Genomic DNA, 18,333 nt, shown 5'->3' on the forward strand with positions numbered 1-18,333 from the left:
GAACGGATTTTTGTCCCAGCAACATGACTTCTACAGTCACATAAACACATATGCATGCATGCACACTGAATGGCATGCAGGATTCTTAGAATGGTGTTTGTTACACTTCATGGAAAACACTATCCAGCCTCTGACAGCTTGGCTGGGCTGACTTGGCAGAATCATATGAGTAGTTTGGCTGCTTTTCTTCCTCTTGTTTACTCTCTACCCATTTTCTTCATCAATCTCATTTAATCAGACATTTCAACAGGGGGCGGATACTGCCCACCTGTTTCATTTTTCAGGATGGTAAAATCAAAGTTTTAGCAGCAGCCTTTGTGAAATTGGTTGTGTTTTTCCTGTGTGGTTTTACATTTAAAATAATGAAAAGACAAATATATGTATAATCATGAATAAAATTATGACCTTCGACAGCTACATTAAATAGCACTGATTATCTATGTATCATTGCATCTGCAGACAAGTGCAAGTATTTGAGCAATCCATTGTCTGTTCTGATCAACAAGTTTCTAAAACTCAGAGAAGATAATGTAGGTAACATGTGTCAAAATACCTAGATCTCAAATATTTGTACACTTTATAGGGTGACATGACGTCGCTGTATCTTATTTAATTTAAGGTAATTTTTTTCCTTTTTTCAAAAATATTTTTCAGCTGTGAACTGGATGGATGGATGGATGGATGGATGGATGGATGGATGGATGGATGGATGGATGGATGGATGGATGGATGGATGACAGTGTGCATTATGAATGTCAGAAAAAAGCTACTACTTACCACTGCATATACATTTCTACATAATCATCAAAGAATCATAAAATTTCTCAAATATCAGATTTTAATGATTTTCTTAACACTTTACATTACATAATTTTTCATTGGTCACCTTCATCACGATCATTTTGGCTAGTATAGTGTTGAAATATACATAATATGAGCTGGTGTGATTTGAGCTGACTATGAGGAGATTTCAAGAAAAAAAAATTAAATGTTCACCTGATATTATTTTTAAAAGCTCTATACAAAACCTCTCATACACCTACTCTAACCAGAACCCTATTTGATGTGTTGTTGATATTGATATACATTGGCTACTAGTTTAACATGCTTCTGTATCAGAGTTGCATGAGTTAATATAAGCACCTAAAACTGTCTTGTTACTACATATAAAAGGATTATATGGATTTTTAAAAATAAAAACTCAGTGATAACCATGACTGAAAGAAAAACTGAGTCTAAAGGACAGATGTAATTTGCTAATTAGTTTTGTTCTTCTGCATGTAACACCTTTTTTACGTTTTTTACTGGTTTTAATAGAGATACATGTAGCATTTATTATACTTGCACGTGCATCTGGTTTTTAGAGGGAGCTGTGTGCTTGAATTAAACTAAATGCACGTTTGTCTCCTCTGCCTGCCCAGGTGCTATGTGCCAGGCTCTTTATTAGCCCAGCCCTGCAGATGGACGCTGATGCAAACAGGCTTTTTGAGCTTCATTCTTTGTGACTTGTTGTTCATTAAAATCAAATTATGTGTCAGGAAGCATAACTTGTATGTGCTGTTGTGCAGTTATTACTCAACAAGCTCTCTGTCTTGCATCAGTGGGTCTGTGTTTGTCTTACAAAGTCTGCCAAACTAATTCTATGCACCTGACGGCCACATTTTGATAATTTTCACTGTGACCCACAAATCTTCACTGAGTTCTACGGTGGCTGTATTTGATTTGTTTCACTTGAAACAGTTTTAATTTTAATACAAAACATACATAAGATGAGCTTGATACAAATAAAAAAAATATTAAATATGGAACAAAATAGTGCTTAAAATACAGTCTATCTATCGTTATGACATATTTTACACAAGTAATTTAAGAAAGAACAGTTCTTAATTCTATGCACTTGTATAAAGGGCTGTTTTTCACATTTGAGCTAACAGTAACTTTTCTGTAGTTTAGAAAATTAACCTATAACAATAATAGCTCACTTTCTAAGTTAACCTGAAGAAAAATTATACAAAAATCTGAAATTATATTAAATTCAATAATAAAGAGGCAGGCTCACAAATACGCTTATAAAAAATGTCTAAACTCCAGCTTTTGATTTATGTATTCATCTTCATTGAGTTTAACAGATTGACTCTCACCTTGCCCAAATATTTGTAGTTTTTGCGTCCACATTAGCGAAGGGATTTGACACCTTTGTTCATCACACACAGAAACATCTACCAGCTATGTGCCGCCACAACGTTCTCTGCCACCCATTTCTTGAGACCAGGATGATATGAAATACATTTTCCGGTTCGTCCATTAAGCTACACTTATGTTAATCATCTAATGCACAGCCGCCCGCCCACCTTCAGCGCTCTTCCCCGCCGTTCGCTCTGAACACCGGCCACCAGAATGCAGCTCCGGTAAGAGAAAAGCTGCCGTACTCCAGGCATCGCGCCAGTCATTTTAAGGATGCTTATTGGTCCCCCAAAAAACGACAAAAACCCGGACGCTATCGTCAATCAATAAAATCTTCCAAGGCCGAACTTGAAAACTGGACGTTATGCTGCTAACACTTAGCTTTCGTCAACAACTCAGACGGAAGTGAGAGCGCTGTGCAGCTCAAGTAATAACCCGGCCGGAACACGGTGTGCGTCGAAGCTTCGAGGCAGATAAATTTTCACCGAGGAATTTTAATAATCGAGGTATCACTCGAGGAATTATTTCAGCCCTACTTGTATGTATGTTACATTTACATAAAGACAAGTATACAGTACTTATTTGATTTAGCTGTTTTGTTAAGGGTATTTTAACATTGACAGGGTGGATTCTCTGCACAACCATCACAGCAGAAACAATTCGTAAATATAATGACCTTTAATTCATCTACATCCCCTTTCATTGGATGAAAGGCAAGTTCATATCAATACCAATGTTATCACAGGTGAGTAAAATATAAAGAGAGATTCAGGTGTGACATGTCCTTGAACATCAACCTCCTCCTGACTCCTCTTCTTTTCCTGGCATTGACTGGATATTGACTGTTGATGGGGAGAAAGAATTGATCTTCTCTCTTGCTCACTTTCACTTATAGGGGACTTAAGATGGAACGTCTATAAAAGAAAATCACAGCAGATGGATGATAGGCAGACAATGAGAAACAAAAGGGAACAGAGTAAGGGGAATTAAGCCATTCAGAGGGGTTTAGATTCATCTCTAATTGGAGACGTCAGGGTCAGAAGAGTAATCAAGGAGAAGAAATACTGACCTCTGCTCCAATAAAACTTTGTCCTTTTATAAACTACCCCAAGATCAATTCATTTAGTTTAACCCCAAACTGGTAATTCACAAATCTGAGTACCCTGTGGCTGACATTTTTCTTGTCCCACCATACTGTTTCAAGAAACAGAAACCTTACAGTATCTCACTGTGAGCAAGATGTGAACTTTGATTTGGTCTAATACTTTCTGTTGCTTAATGCTCAAGCATGCTTGGTGGATTCACTGCATTTTTCTGAGTTTTAGGGTAGTTATTGTGCAGGGTACAGTTCTGTTGAACTTCTTCACACACCCTCAGATTTTAAATATTTTATAAATTAATATCAACAACAAATAATTCAGAATGCTGTAAAAAGAGTTTGGGCAGTAGTAAGCACTATAGAAAAGTAAAAAGATGTTTGAGTTACTTTTATTTTAGCACATTTAGAACTGATTGTTACATTAGCCTATTACTCAGTAAAAAAATATCTACTTCGTAACAAACTTCTTGAGTGTTTTGACTTTTTTTTCTCAGTTTCTCTTTTATATTCAATCTGTGCTAAGTACTTCAACAAGAGCTAGCAGAGAAAAACATTATATAAAATACTTGCATTCTAATATTCAATAAGTCTTGTAAGGTGCTGCAGATGAGTGTGGCTGCCAAATATGTTTGCCATGGGAATTCGCTTGCAGTCCCTTAGCTGCGGCTGGCGAAAATTAATACCAAGCTCTCTTAGGCAGCAACTTCCATTGGGGTGGTAGAAACAATTTCCCAACGGCCCAGCAGAGCTTAAATAATGAATGACTGAGGGGGTGCCTTTTGTACACATTCTAACAAAAAACACGTAGACCTGCTAGTGATACAAACAATTAAAAATTGTATTGAGGGTGTAGGAGTGTGGAATTTATTTGAGTTCAGTGGACAGTGGAGTTTATGCAGATAGACCCGGTTGTTTAAAATCCATCATTTTCATCTCTCCACTCTGCTGTGTCCCCTGTTTACACAGTTGCCTATATCTTTGTGATTGCTAATTAAAATATTCTGCAAAATACACTAGGCGTGAAAACAAATATGTTTCAATTAGTGTCTGAATTGGGTATTATGCTGTTTTGGGGTGCTGTGGTGGTGCAGGGGTAGATCACAACCCATATAAGGAGGCCTTAGTCCTCGAATCAGCAGTCGCGGGTTTGAATCCCAGCCTGATAACCTTTGCTGTGTAAAGGTTATCAGGCTTTCACTACCCACTTCCCTGTCCTATTTGATTACTCTCAAATAAAGGCCACTAAACCCAACAAAACCTTTTTTTGTTGTTTGATTTTTTAAATAGAAAAGGTATTACAAAAACAGTCTTGCATGAAATATAATTCTTGGGATATGTATATAGGTTAGAAAATATTTATTTTGAGATGCAAACAACAACAATAATTTAGCCTTTATGAATATTTTTTCTCATTTTATCAAGAGGATACATACCATAAAGACATGACAGTTGGCTCTAAAGCTGCGGCATGTAGCTTCTATAAATACGATTTTTACATATTCATCTACTGTCCCTAAGTTGTGACAGTATAGTATGAGAGAGAAAATCTGTGAAAAAAATATGAAGCTTCTTCGCCTTCTCCCAGTGGTCCTACTGCTATCCGCAGAAATACACAATTCTTAGTAAGAAACAATCAATCGCAGAAAAACTGTGATTGGTAACGCTGTCATGACCACCAGCGTTATTGGTGGTCCTGGTTACTCACCTGAATATTACTGGCAGTCTCCACTTTGAGGAACAAGCAGTAGCCTAGAGAAGGCTAGGGGCATGGGATGAGCAGCGCATATACAATCATGACTGACAGTACTAAGATCATGCTTCTTGCTTTGATTGGTTCATTTTGACCATGTGCTTCATTTCTACACATGGCAATTTAAGCACTGGAAGAAGGTGGAGGAGCTCAATTTTTTTAACAGATTTTCTGTCACTTACTATAGTTACACTTTTAACAAATGCAAAAAAAAAATCCTTTTAAAAGTTGCGTACAGCAGCTTTAAGATTTTTTTTTTCTTGAAAGAATAAATTTTGATTTTAATCACTCACAACCAGGACAGAATTTAGTTTTTCCTACCTACCGTGCCATACGAAATCATTTATGTTGCAACCTGGTATTTCCTGGTTGGGTGATCATAACAACGACTTGGGAGATACTAAACCAGCAACCATTTTAAACCTTGCTAGAAGCATTTTTTACAAAAATAAAAGTCAGGAGGATGTGTATGTCAACCCAGGCGTGCTCCTGTGAGTCCTGTAGTCACTGATAAAGGAGAGCCTCTCTGTGGGTGTGGCAGAGGCCATTTTCATGCCGTCCGGGAATCTTCGAACCGCCACATGGTTGTCAGATAACCTCCCTTCCAGTACCTCAACAAAATACTCTAACATTTATCCGGTCATCACACAACATAAAACATTATTGTATTTTAATAAATTCTTTTGTGATAGACAAATAGTAATAGTGCATGGTTTTGAAAACAAGAGAAAGAAATACAGAGCTTAAAATGCCAATTTTTCAATTTGATTTTCTTTGCTTCTCTTTGATTAAGGCCATAGTTTCTCACCTGAGTTGTGGGTCTTGTTAGCCGATTTACTGATATATTCTTGTATTTTTTAGGTTTGCATTCTTGCATTTTTTATCAGCAATGTTTTAAATCAAAACTATATTGTTTCGTCAATTTTCAATTTCACAGTTGTTTGTCACTATCTGGATGCCTATTCTATAAATCCCCCCAAAATACAACTTGAGATCATGCTGTTTGTTGCTGTATTAGTGGAAAGTTGAAGCTTTTGGATTCAACTTTTATATTAAAAGAGGAAATTCATTCTACACTTCCATAATTTAGTTACCTTGAGAAATAATTAAACTTATGAAGCACTCAGAGTACATTTTTCTACATTTTTAACTTTAGCACTACATAATTGCACTTTTCCATGCTTTTGTTCTCTCTTGATATTTTTATGTTTTTATTTTATTATATATAGATTCAACAGTGTAGTCACAAAGTGTAAATGTGGCAACATAAGAAAGTTGCTGCCCATTTAAGGAATAATTTTTATCATTTTTCATAGTTTATTTGGTTTTTTTTTTAATTTGCAGTAGTTTTGACCAAAGCATCAGCAATGGCTTCTTCCTGGCACACTAGCTACTAATAAATGACACATGAGTAGAATAAGAAGAGTAAAGGAAGGGACTTGGTTTGTCATAACTGCATTGCTTTTGTTATCCTAGGCTGCAGGGCGTCCCTCTACAGAGCCACAAAATGACATGTGGAAAATAGCAATGTGCATTTCATTGACATGTTTGATAAATTGGTTGTTAATTAATTTATTAATTTATTAAAGATGATGTGAAATAAGATTCTGCCTGAGAAAGGATTTAGTCAAGTATTTATCTACTAGTTTGTTGTGTTTTCAGCTGTTTTTAAAACTGAACCAGAAAACTTAAAAAGACATCCACTTGCTCATGTTTATTTGTTATATGTATTATTAATTACAGTTTAAAAGTCTTGCATCTTGCCCTGGCTGTCTTAGCATATTAAAGTTAAAATTAACCATACAATAAATAGGAAATAATTAAAAGTGTATAGTTAAATACAAATATAATGAGAAAATATATTTCTATATTCAAACTAGTCATTTACAAAGCAAAACTTTGTAACAAATGTCTACATTATTTAAAAGTCACTGAATATGTTTATTGTAGGGTAAAAACTGAATCAACCACTGAAAGTTGTGCTATTTCCAGAAGAGATTTTTATTTTCCATGAGATTATTAAAAACTCGTAAGTGCAAAATGGCTTTATGTCACTGATAATTGGCACTAACTTTCTCATGCAGCTGGTGGTCTACAAATCTTGAGTTATTGCAAATTCAGATCTCATTTTTGATAAAATGATAAGCAGTCACTTAAAACAGTAATTGCTGAATCTATGCAAAATTGAATTCTGTTTAAACTGGATTTTTGTCTCCTTAAGTCTAATCATTCACATCTTCTTTGATTCAGAATTACACAACTGCAACTCTTTGTACTGGGCCTCTGCCTATTTTTAATAATCCTTTCAGAAATATTTAAACAAGCATACTTAAAGGTATGCATATTAGTGCTGTCAATCAATTAAAATATGTAATCCAATTAATTACAGTAGCACTATGATTAATCATAATTAATCACTATGCCTACATTTGTAAACCTGAAATATAAATATGCACGCAGTTGTCGCTATTGTGGGAATGACACTCTGGGCAAGCCCCTCCTTCTGCTGTACTCCAACCAGTTAAAATACAAGCAATTATCAGATTTTCAGCAGAAAGGATATAATGTAGTCTCCCATTATTTAAACTTACTCCACTACACATTCATACAAATAGTATTAAATATAACTACGTATTGTGGTTTAAAATGTTTGAAGAGAAAAATGTAACAGAAAATTGATTTTTTTATTGAAGTGTATGTACACTCATATCTTCAGATACACTTTAAAATTGCTATGTTTTTCATTGTATTCATTTTTCTTGTACCAAGTTTTTCAAATGCAATTTATGTTCTCACACTTCTGAAATAAGAACATAGATCAAATTTAGTGCTGGACTTGTATTCTCTCCAGCTGGTTGTTCTCATGCATATATTTTTCCAGTGTTTTGTGCATGTCTTACAGACATCTGCTAAGCATTAAATTAAATTGCCATTGTTTAGGCAAGAGATGAGCAGTTCTGCTGAAAATACAACAGAGGTGACAGGGACAGCAGCATAGCCATAGTTGGGTATTGTTAAAAACATATGTGCAATAAAAATAATTAAACTTAAAATGAATGGTGCAAAGATTCCCTGTTAGAACATAGACGTTAACTTGCTCCTCATTTTTACTGAACACTCTTAATAAGGAAAAAAAATATCAGTGGATAAATATTTGTAATCATTTCAGGTGCTTTTTTTGTCTATTCTGTGGTGTGCTATGGCACAGAAACTAATAGTAAGTATAAGAATAATGTTAAACAGTTTTTTAAGCATTGTATAAACGAGTGTCATGACGATCTGTAGATCCTTTTGAGCAATTATTTATTTTCCACAATGGAATTATTTTTTCCTACTTCTGAAATATTATTTTATTAAAGCTCTTATTTTAAAATGTGACACAGCTATACAACTTCTAGGTCAATAAACATTTTAAATTGCATGTCTTAACAAACAGCAAAATGAATGAATTAATAAAACAGTGGATTTGATTTCAGACACACTTCCAACAAAGGGTTTGTAGGTGCTTAGGGTTATTTGAGCTTTAACAACTCGAATCTCTGTGTTTTCACAAGCTTTGCCCGCGAGCAATGCCTCTAGGCAGCAAAATCTGCTGAAATCCTCACAGAAAGGCTCAACATATTAGTTCAGGTTTCTAAATGTTCAGTAGTTTGAAACGCTACATTGATAATTCATTGTATGTATTCCTTGTCAAGCAAACAGACTGTGCTCGATTTCAACAGTTTTATTTTATACATGAAAAATTATGATTGCAGCAGTCTGTCCTTGTTATGCTAGGACTGAATATCTATTGTTGTCCGTGTGTCCTAGAAGATTTATAGAGTAAACTATCCTGTCTTTGCTGGTAGGATGACTTAAACCTGTTTGTGTACATGTGCTCTTCTCAATGACAATTATTGTTATTATCACTGGCTGAAAAAGGAAAAGAAACAGATGTACCTGTGGGAAAAAAAAAAAAAAAAAACATGCTATAATTGAAGTTGCAGCTGTTGTAAAATGGACTGTTATGGACATGTTACAGGGAATGTTAAAGTTACATTCCTTACACAATCACTTGTTTTGCATTTTCAAATATTGATTTATGCTGATGGCATACATACGAAATATAGAGTCTACAGTCCTCACCGCTGGTTTGATTCACCGTACCCGGGCCATTTGCTGCATGCCTTTCACTTTTGCCTCAGTGCCTTCTTCCTGTCCATCTTCTGTTGAATGATGGCAACTGGAGTCACAAAAAATATTTTTTTTAAACTAAGACGTTGTTTTTACTTCATCCAAAATAATTTCTAAGTTTAATTTTATTAAACCTAAAATACTCCCATTGCTGGGACATACATGGTTGATCCTGCAGATCTGAAATTGTGCTTTTAAAGTCATCAGCTCCTGGCAATGCCTCTTAGCCAGATAGGAAGCAGCCAACTCCCCATTTTAAAACATTTTAAAAACCATATCATGTTATTGTACGTGTGCTACATAATATCACTGTAAGGTATAATTACATAAATTAATTACATCTCTAAAATACATGTTTTAACTACAAAATATAATAATGCAGTGAGAGTGTAGACTAATTTTACCAAAGTGTGGTTGAGGCCATCACAGTTACTTTCCTTCTTGATAAAATCTGATGTTGGTTTTGCTTTTTGGGTGTCTCAAATTTGTATGCACCAGCACCAGGGAAGTTGTGGGGTATTGTTTTTGTATAAGAAAGCCATATTAAAATGAATTAGGACAACTGCAACTTAATGCAACATGAATTACAGCGGCCTGCTCCACATAATGGACCTGTTTTGACCGGAATATCATTAGTGGTGTCTACTTTTAGAACAAGCTATTGAAATGGAGCAGGTGATGGTCTCAAATGATATCCTGAGAATTAACAGAGTTGATATTATGTCCTGTGAACTGGTTGTGATTTGGAATCTCTATTCTAGCTATAGAATTGGTTGCATGTTTCATTATTTATCTTTGAATAATAATGATACTCAATGGTGATTTTCAAAGACTATTTGTCTTAAGTCATTTATTTTCAAAGACAAACTTTGAATATCACTGTGATAATAATATTCAAAGACCAATGCCAATACATCTCTTTCATTGTTAAATTGATACATTGGTTTTATTCTTCATAATGTGACGTGCCGCTTTCAATTCTTTTCTCCATTGGTAAAACTAGATTTTAGCCACCCATTGCAGAGTCAGCCCATCAGAATAGAAAGCACTATATGCAAACTAAAAGGCACATTTGCAAAACAGAGATAGACATGCCTGTATTCATATGTTTTACATATGAAAAGCGGAGAGACTGTAAGTTTTCTGAGAAATCATTTCCCAGGCAAACGACAGAAGATATTCGGTCTGAACAAGGAAGGAAGAAAAAGGTTTTCTTTTAATATGGAAAAATGGGAGGCAGGGGAAGAGTTAGCAGCAGTAGCAAGTAGGATAATTGATGGCAACTGTTTGGGGAAGAAGATTAAGATTCATGTGTAGGACCACACGTGGGGGACTGAAACTCTTCAGTGCTAGAGGCATGAAGGGTATGGGGTAAAACTTTGAATGGCCTGCTAGCATAATTGATAAAGTGTCATCATGGTGCAGTGTATGAAAAAATAAAAATAATCATGATGAAATTAGTTATTTTTTCCCATAGCATAGAATTGAGGCCTCCAAACCATGACTCGAACGAAGAGTGACAGAGGGACAAAAAAAAGCTAGGATGAGATATGGGAGAGAGAGAAAGAGATTGAGGAAAAAATATATAGTTGGAGCCCAGGGCAAGAAACCAGGTTTGTGGGGGGTTACCAGTTCTTATCCCCAGACTGACTGGAAACAAGCTGGAGGCAAAATAAAGTCTGGGAGTTGCACTCTTCCACTCATCATCCACTTCCCTTGAGGGGCCTTTCAGCAAGGTGGTGAAGCCTCTTAGTTCTTACACTGTACAGTATATAGCTCCTGCAGTGAATGCAACTGTTTGTACGGATAGTTGATACAAGGAAAGAGAGTGCAGTCAATCTGTTTTTCTTAAAACATACTATGATTTCTGATTTAAACAATAGCTTTTCTTTCCTTCTTTCTTTCTTTCCTTCTTTCTGGGGCATGTTTGGGGGGTCTTAGACTGAAAAGCCATCATAAAATAACCATATGAATATTGCAGTAAGAGCAATAAAAAACAAGAATTATATTTAAACAATTTATGGTCATTATGATAACACTTAGACAATAGTGAAAATGCATTGTTTTCCTTTGAGGACCTTAATAGAATTCTGATTATGACGGGATCCTTGGTGACCTTGAGCTTGGAGCATGAACCACAAATAAAATAAAGTTTAGAGAATAAGCATCAAGCTTTATGTTTTTATTAGCAAAGTTAAAACTTTAGCAGAGCCTCTAAATACAAATGCATTTTGTTTAAGCAAACAATTTATTTTCACAAGTAATACTAATTTCTGTCCAGCAGTGGTCATGACTGACAAAGAACTACTCACCATGGCATCCCAGATTCTTGAAACTGAATGGGAAATTGATTATTCTGCATATAATTATATAACCATTTGATTAGATAATTATATGCTGAACTCATAGGGGAACTTATGGAACTCTGCAATTTTATTCCCAAATGGTTACTTGATTTACAGATATGAAATCAAGTTAAATTAAATTACGCTAATTTTACAACTATTCAGTTTACCCAATTCTGATATAGTTGCACTCAGCAAATTCCACACTCCTCATCACAGCGTTATTATCAATCCAGGAGTTCATCAAAACCAACACACATGCTTTAAAGGTCTGACAAAAATTCATGTTCCACAAAATCTGCTTTATTTTCTCATGTTTAGAACAGTATTCTATGTGTTTTCAATACAGCAACATGCATAGCAGTTGGTGGCAGCTTTAGGAAAAGTGCCATAAAATGCTATACAGAATTTACTGCATCACAGAACACTTTTCTTTGAGCAATGCAGTGCAGAGAAGTGCAATATTTTTGTTCTATATTGCATACAGTTTTTTGATCATACAAGAAACACCTCTCAACCTTTTCTGTTGGCCTCATTGAATTCTGAAGAAAAATGGGGAAAACGCAATGTGGGAGATGCTGCACATTTACAGCAGGAACACTTGAAGCCTATAGGCAAAGCAAAGCCAAGATCCCAGGAGGCATTCACTTGGCTAACTTGTGTGCTAGTGATGTCCATTCTGCATATTCATGTATGTTGGGATTTGTTTTTCGGGACATTTATATAACATTTTTATTTTAAAATTTTTATTGTGAAATGTTTTTACACCTTCCCTGTAATATGAAAGTTAATCTGGAAACTGTCTACACTGACAAGTACAGTAATACCACCATGACATGTGCCTGTTGTGTCATCTGGAATAGATTTTTGTCTAAAAATGGGTTAGAATACATAGGCAGCGAAACACGTTCTGCCTATGTATTCTTTTCATTAATAATTATCATATCTCAGGAGATTTCCTCTTGCCTGATTTGTCTATGTGTCTCAATTAGAGAAAGCAGTAACACTTTTGTGGGGCCTGACATTGACAGAGTAGGTGAACATGTACTCTTATCCTGCCTATAAGTGAGATTCATAAATCAAACTAGAAGACAAAGACCTGAGTGAGTCTACATAACTTGAAATTGAGATTCAGGAAATATATCTTACATAGCGTAAGAAATATGCATGCTATAATTACACAATTAATGTGTAATTAATTACACAATTAATGTGTAATTAATTACACAATTAATGTGTGTAATGTTAGACACATTCAAATTACAGAGATCAAAATATCAATGAGTAAAACAGGCATTTTCTGTAACTTAAATCCTTATGAGAAAAGTATTCCAAACTCATTGAGCTCATTATGTCAAAATTGCCTTTTTTCTATTCATTGTCTTTCCTAGTGTGGATTCTGGAAAAAAATAAAATAAAATAAGCTGCTTATGAAAATATTTTTATGACATTTGACATGTCCCCTCCACTGTTATCACATGCTTGACCAGGATGAGAGACTGGTTCAAAATTAATAGCATGAATCTATTGGCATGAATCTTACTGTTGCTTTGATTTTTTTTTTTTTTTATTCACAACCAGACACATATATAATAAGTGGGAAACTAAACACAAGGGAATAAACTAATATGGCAACACCTTTCTTACAATAATGAACACAGAGAAATTACGGTAACTGTTTATGGCAAGTTCCTTAATAAAATAACAATCTGAAGTGATGAAAATACAAATGAAAACCAAAATTCAAACTCAGGAAAATATCTGAATATAGCGCTTATTTAATAGGGTGTCCTCAATTCATCATGTCTGTACCCATGCTAATGTTGATTCACAAATTTTTGTCCCAAATTATTGTCTCTCTGTGAGAACTGAAAAGCGTGTATCCACTACATTTACTGTATGCATTTCTAAATGTGCTGATTTGTCTCATACTGTTACAAAGAAGTTTGTGTTTGTAATGTGACAAAATGTGAAACTATATATAAAATGTGAAAATATATTAATAAATTTTGCAAAGGACTGTAACAGTACAAAATAAGAAAACTGGTTTCATTCATTCAGAAGCTGTGCGTTTCTCTATTATTCTGAACTTTGCCTTTCAAATATTTAGTTAATCTTATCAAGGTAAGGCTTTTCATTCAGTCTTTTGCTGTTTAACTGGTACCATACGGTTTATTTATCGAGCTCATGTGCTGTCACTGTAGTTTGTAGAGAAGTGAGACCAAACTATGGTATTCACCATGAGCTGAGCTGAGCATACCCACGGCTAGCTTAATAGCTTGAAATATATCAGATACACATAATGCAATTAAGTCATGCAAACCAAACAAAGTTATCTTCAGTGAAAAACTGTCACAAGGTGTTGGCAATGTTTGCATAAGTAAGACTTTGAATGCTAATTTGTGGTAGACCATATGGAGGCAGCCACAGCAATGTTACTAGGTGACTGGAGCTCGGAGGGCAGCGAGAGGTTAGTGTTATTGGACCATGCTATCATTATGAATAGTCATCTAGTTATTGTTTTTGATGCTTATTAAGCTCCTCAACAGATGGACAATAATCTGGGGCATGATTACCATCAGAGGCAGTGGCTTGTAACTCATACTTACCAACCAAAGCTCATCTGGAGGACATTAGGGGACAATGGACTGCTCTGACCGCAAACACTGTTTCCAACATGACAGACAAAAAATATGGCATTTACACCTATGCATAAAAAATGATTCAGCCTGATTTTAACAAGATCCTTCTGCTTTATTGGCCCATTAGCCAAACTCATCTATTGACACTGTTTACTTATGTAAGTGACATTTGCAACTTTATTTAATTCAGTCAGTTACTAGCGATTGGGATGACCTTTTACTGGCTTCACAGGCTGGCGCTTATAAACCTCAGAGACTTGCCAGTTTTATAGCCACTCAATAATCACACAAGGCAGTATTGATGGAGTTGTTTTCTGTGACCACAGATCCGGACAATGTACTGCCTATGCAATCTTGATAAAGATATTTCTGAAATTAAAATTGATGAAAATGCGGCTCAGGGCCACTCTAGTGTTCTTGCAAGCTTTTTGTTTATTTATTTTACACAAACAACAGACTGTGTCTAGTGACAGTGTCAAAGTGATAGATGAAGTTTGGTCGTTTATAGTGGCTATCTGTTGGAAATATATGGGAGCTATCACGCTAATTATCTGTCAATATGATAAATATGCAATTTGCATTATCTCCCTTCTCACAAGCTGTCTACGTCAAAGCACTTTCGTCAAAAATATTTTATGTCCTTCTAGAGCAAATAAATTCACTTAGACACTTTTTAACCTGATGACTCCTAATCTCATTAACTACAACCACTGAAAATTCCTGAGCTATTAATAGGCAGTGTCTGAATCTATTGCCTTTTGGTTAATATTTTCTGTATACACTTTAAGACAATTTTTGCAGTCATGCAAATCTTTTAAGCACAAAGTCAATGCTTCTCATTGACACTACTAGGTTTAAATATTCAAGAAAAGAGTGGAATCAATCAAGATAGATTTTATTTTATGGGACAACTACGGGCTTTATATGTGAAGATTCATTTGTTCTTGATGTCTGTTCCTGCATCCTCTGCAATATGTTAAACATCTGATGACTCAGGGTCTTGAAGCAGTCTGTCATCTTCAGTCAGCAAGCTGAACATTATAAACGGTAGAGACCAATTCATACAACCTTTACCATGATGTACAAGCTCAGGTTTAACATACTGAGCAGGGAAACAAATTGATTTCATCATGCACTAAGACGGGGGGAAATGCAACTTCAGGTCTTTTATTTACCAATTTTTAGTGACTCACAAGCAGACATTTAAGAGTCAGGACTATAAAAGTTTAAACAATTCAAACATCTTCAATTGCATATTGTACAGACACCACAAATGCTTTTTTTTTGTTGCTAAATGAAATAAAGAGTATTTCCTCACCTAACCTCAGTGACTTTCTCACTGTATTTAAACCTAAAGAGCTATGCAAGATTACAAGGAAAATGAAAAAGAACTTATACAGCTTTTAAGAATGTATGGTGTATTGCTTTTATGTTTTTACAAGCTCTTTACCTGATCAATCTTCAAAATTCTTTACAGCTGCCACATGTAATGCAGGTAGTGTTACCTGCAGTAATACACAGTTTATTTGTGGCTTCAGTAATTGATATTTAATTCAATTAGTATAGTGTGGTGACATGCTACCATGTTTGAATGCAGAGATCATAGTAGATTGTGTTTTTGCAGGTAATTCTATGTTTTGTTAGTGTTTATTAGTGTATGTTTTATACTAATGTCATTGTTGTCTTAAAATAGTCCATAAAATGATTCTCTTGCTAAGTGTAGTTTGCACTGTCTTTCTGTACAGTAGGCCGATCCAATTGCATTTCTGATGAAAGGGAAACATAGTGGGGTATGACATCTTTCACCTGGATTCAAGTTAGGTCAACTTAGATTTCAGAGTTTATTTGGAAATTGCAGAAATACGCATTGGAAACCACATGTATTTATCTGTTGTATGATAACTTATAAGTAATGAGCCTCAGATTAGTTGCAAAGGTTAAAGTTTCTCAAATGCCAACTAATTTGCACTTATACACATTAAGAAAGTTTAGTGAAACTTATATTTTTAATTTGTAAAAACAAAGAAAAACATCACAGTAAATACATCAATGGATCTGTGAATTCTACTTCAAAAATGCTCAAGGCTTGGATGACAACTTAAGGATAAGTCACAGTAGTTTGGCTTCATCTGCATATATAGTTTTGGTTCAAAGAGGAAAACAAATGCAGGATAACTTTATTAATTTTTTCTATTTAAATCAGAAACACAAAACAAACCCTCACCCTGGACAGTGAACCTGCTGTAAGGCAGCAGACTTTGCACCACAAGGGAGAATTGTCTACTCGTAACTTCACTTCAAAGTTAAAAACATTGCAGTTTTTTTTCCATCCAGTTTGAACTCAACAGCTGTTGGCAGGCATAGAATATCCTGCTGCATCCCCAGTGACAACAACCTCTTTGGACTAACATTTTGTTAGAAACCTTGTATTAACAGTTCAAAATCGTAAAGGTTAACTTTGAACATGGAAAAAAATATATATTGGGCTGCAGTCTCAACTCGGATACTAAAGGAAATCTCCTTATACCACCACAAAGCTCAAATTTCTATAATTTGACCAGTCTATTCTATTGTGCTAAATACTCATCCCCAACGGTGCATCAGTACAAACATTACAATAGGTAATGTTTATAGACAGCATCTTGAATGTATGGACAGACAGAAACGTTGGCTTAGAAAATGTCATTTTTAAAAAAAATACTAATTAGACTTAGACTTAGACTGACTTTATTATCATTTTGCATGCACAGGGTGTATACAGAACGAAATTTCGTTGCATACGGCTCAGGACAATGTTTTGAGGTTCCAATGTTATGAGGTTACTCCAGAATAAAATAAAATATAATATAAAATATAAATATAAATATAAATATAAAATGTAAAGTGCAGGAATGACAGTAAAATAGAAGTTCTTTAGTACCATTACTTTTTATTTAATTGAGGATGAACATTCAAGAAAACCCACTCCAATAAAAGATACAATTGTCTAATATAATTTTTTTCTATTTAGTGACTGAAGATCTCTCCAGAAACATTATCATCCATGTTAAGACGGATTTATTCTGTTGTAAAACAGACTTTATAAGAAAGAAAGCAAAAAATGACATAAATTGTTTGATTATGAAATCAGATTTTTTTGTAAATTCCATCAATTTTACCATACAATTTAATCTGCTATTTACTATTATTTCACAAATAACAACAACTTTATACTACATCTTACATTTAAATGATATGTGAGGTAGTTTTGAAATATTTGACTAAACAGGGGCATTTGACATGAAATATTCACTCTTGTTTGTTATACATAAACATTCATTCCATATTCATATTGCATATAGGTGGAATTGTCATTTAAGGGCATACTAGTGGAAGCATATGGGTGTAAAAAGTAAATTTCAGCAGACATCACATGCCACAATGCCCCCTTCCTCTAATTTCAGTGGCCTGCCCCAAGGGTGCAATAACAGTTTATTACACCTATCCTCACTTTATGACCCTTCTCTACCTCCACCCGCTCCCCTTCTAGCCCACGCTAACTGTTATTGAAAACACCCAGGTCTGCCATATATCATTCCTGAGCACCACGGTATGCTATGCACAACAAAGCCAATCAGTACCTGTTCATATGGGTATTGTTCAGGTCACATTGGACTGGCTCCACTTATCTAATATCTGTTTCGATGTGGAAGTATTTAAACTCAATCTCATTTGTCTTTACAGCCTTAGTTGCCCCAAGGCTGAATCTTCTTATTTCCCCCCACATGCATCTATTGTGTAATTGCGAAGGGAAAACCAGATGGAATTCAAAATATTATTTTTCTTTTTTTTTTGGCCACATTGCGTGTGTGTGTGTGTGGATGTGTCTTTGAGTAAATGGTTAAATGGGTTTGGTCTGCATTATTGCAAGTGCAAGGATAACATGCACTCAGCTTGAACTGAGAGAGAGAGAATAATAAATATCATTGAGAGCTCTGCATAGTTCGTGGTAGCATATAGAATGGATCTGGTATAAAATGCAAAGCATCAGTAAAGATCTTTCAAGGTGGAGGTGTTCAAAGAGAGGAGTAAAAGCTCAAAGGTGACACTGTGACAAGACTCATGGAAGGGCCCGTCACCCCTCTGCCTCAGTGCAGGCTT

At 35.0% G+C, this 18,333-nt stretch overlaps 1 protein-coding gene across 2 annotated transcripts in view; it reads left to right on the forward strand.

Annotated features, from left to right (window-relative positions):
• The window catches only part of LOC102231767 (receptor tyrosine-protein kinase erbB-4), a 282,261-nt gene that overhangs the window by 121,706 nt on the left and 142,222 nt on the right, over positions 1-18,333 (forward strand). The gene's annotated exons all lie outside the window — the stretch shown is intronic.

This window comes from Xiphophorus maculatus, chromosome 7, assembly GCF_002775205.1.
Source record: "Xiphophorus maculatus strain JP 163 A chromosome 7, X_maculatus-5.0-male, whole genome shotgun sequence".
NCBI lineage: Eukaryota > Metazoa > Chordata > Actinopteri > Cyprinodontiformes > Poeciliidae > Xiphophorus > Xiphophorus maculatus.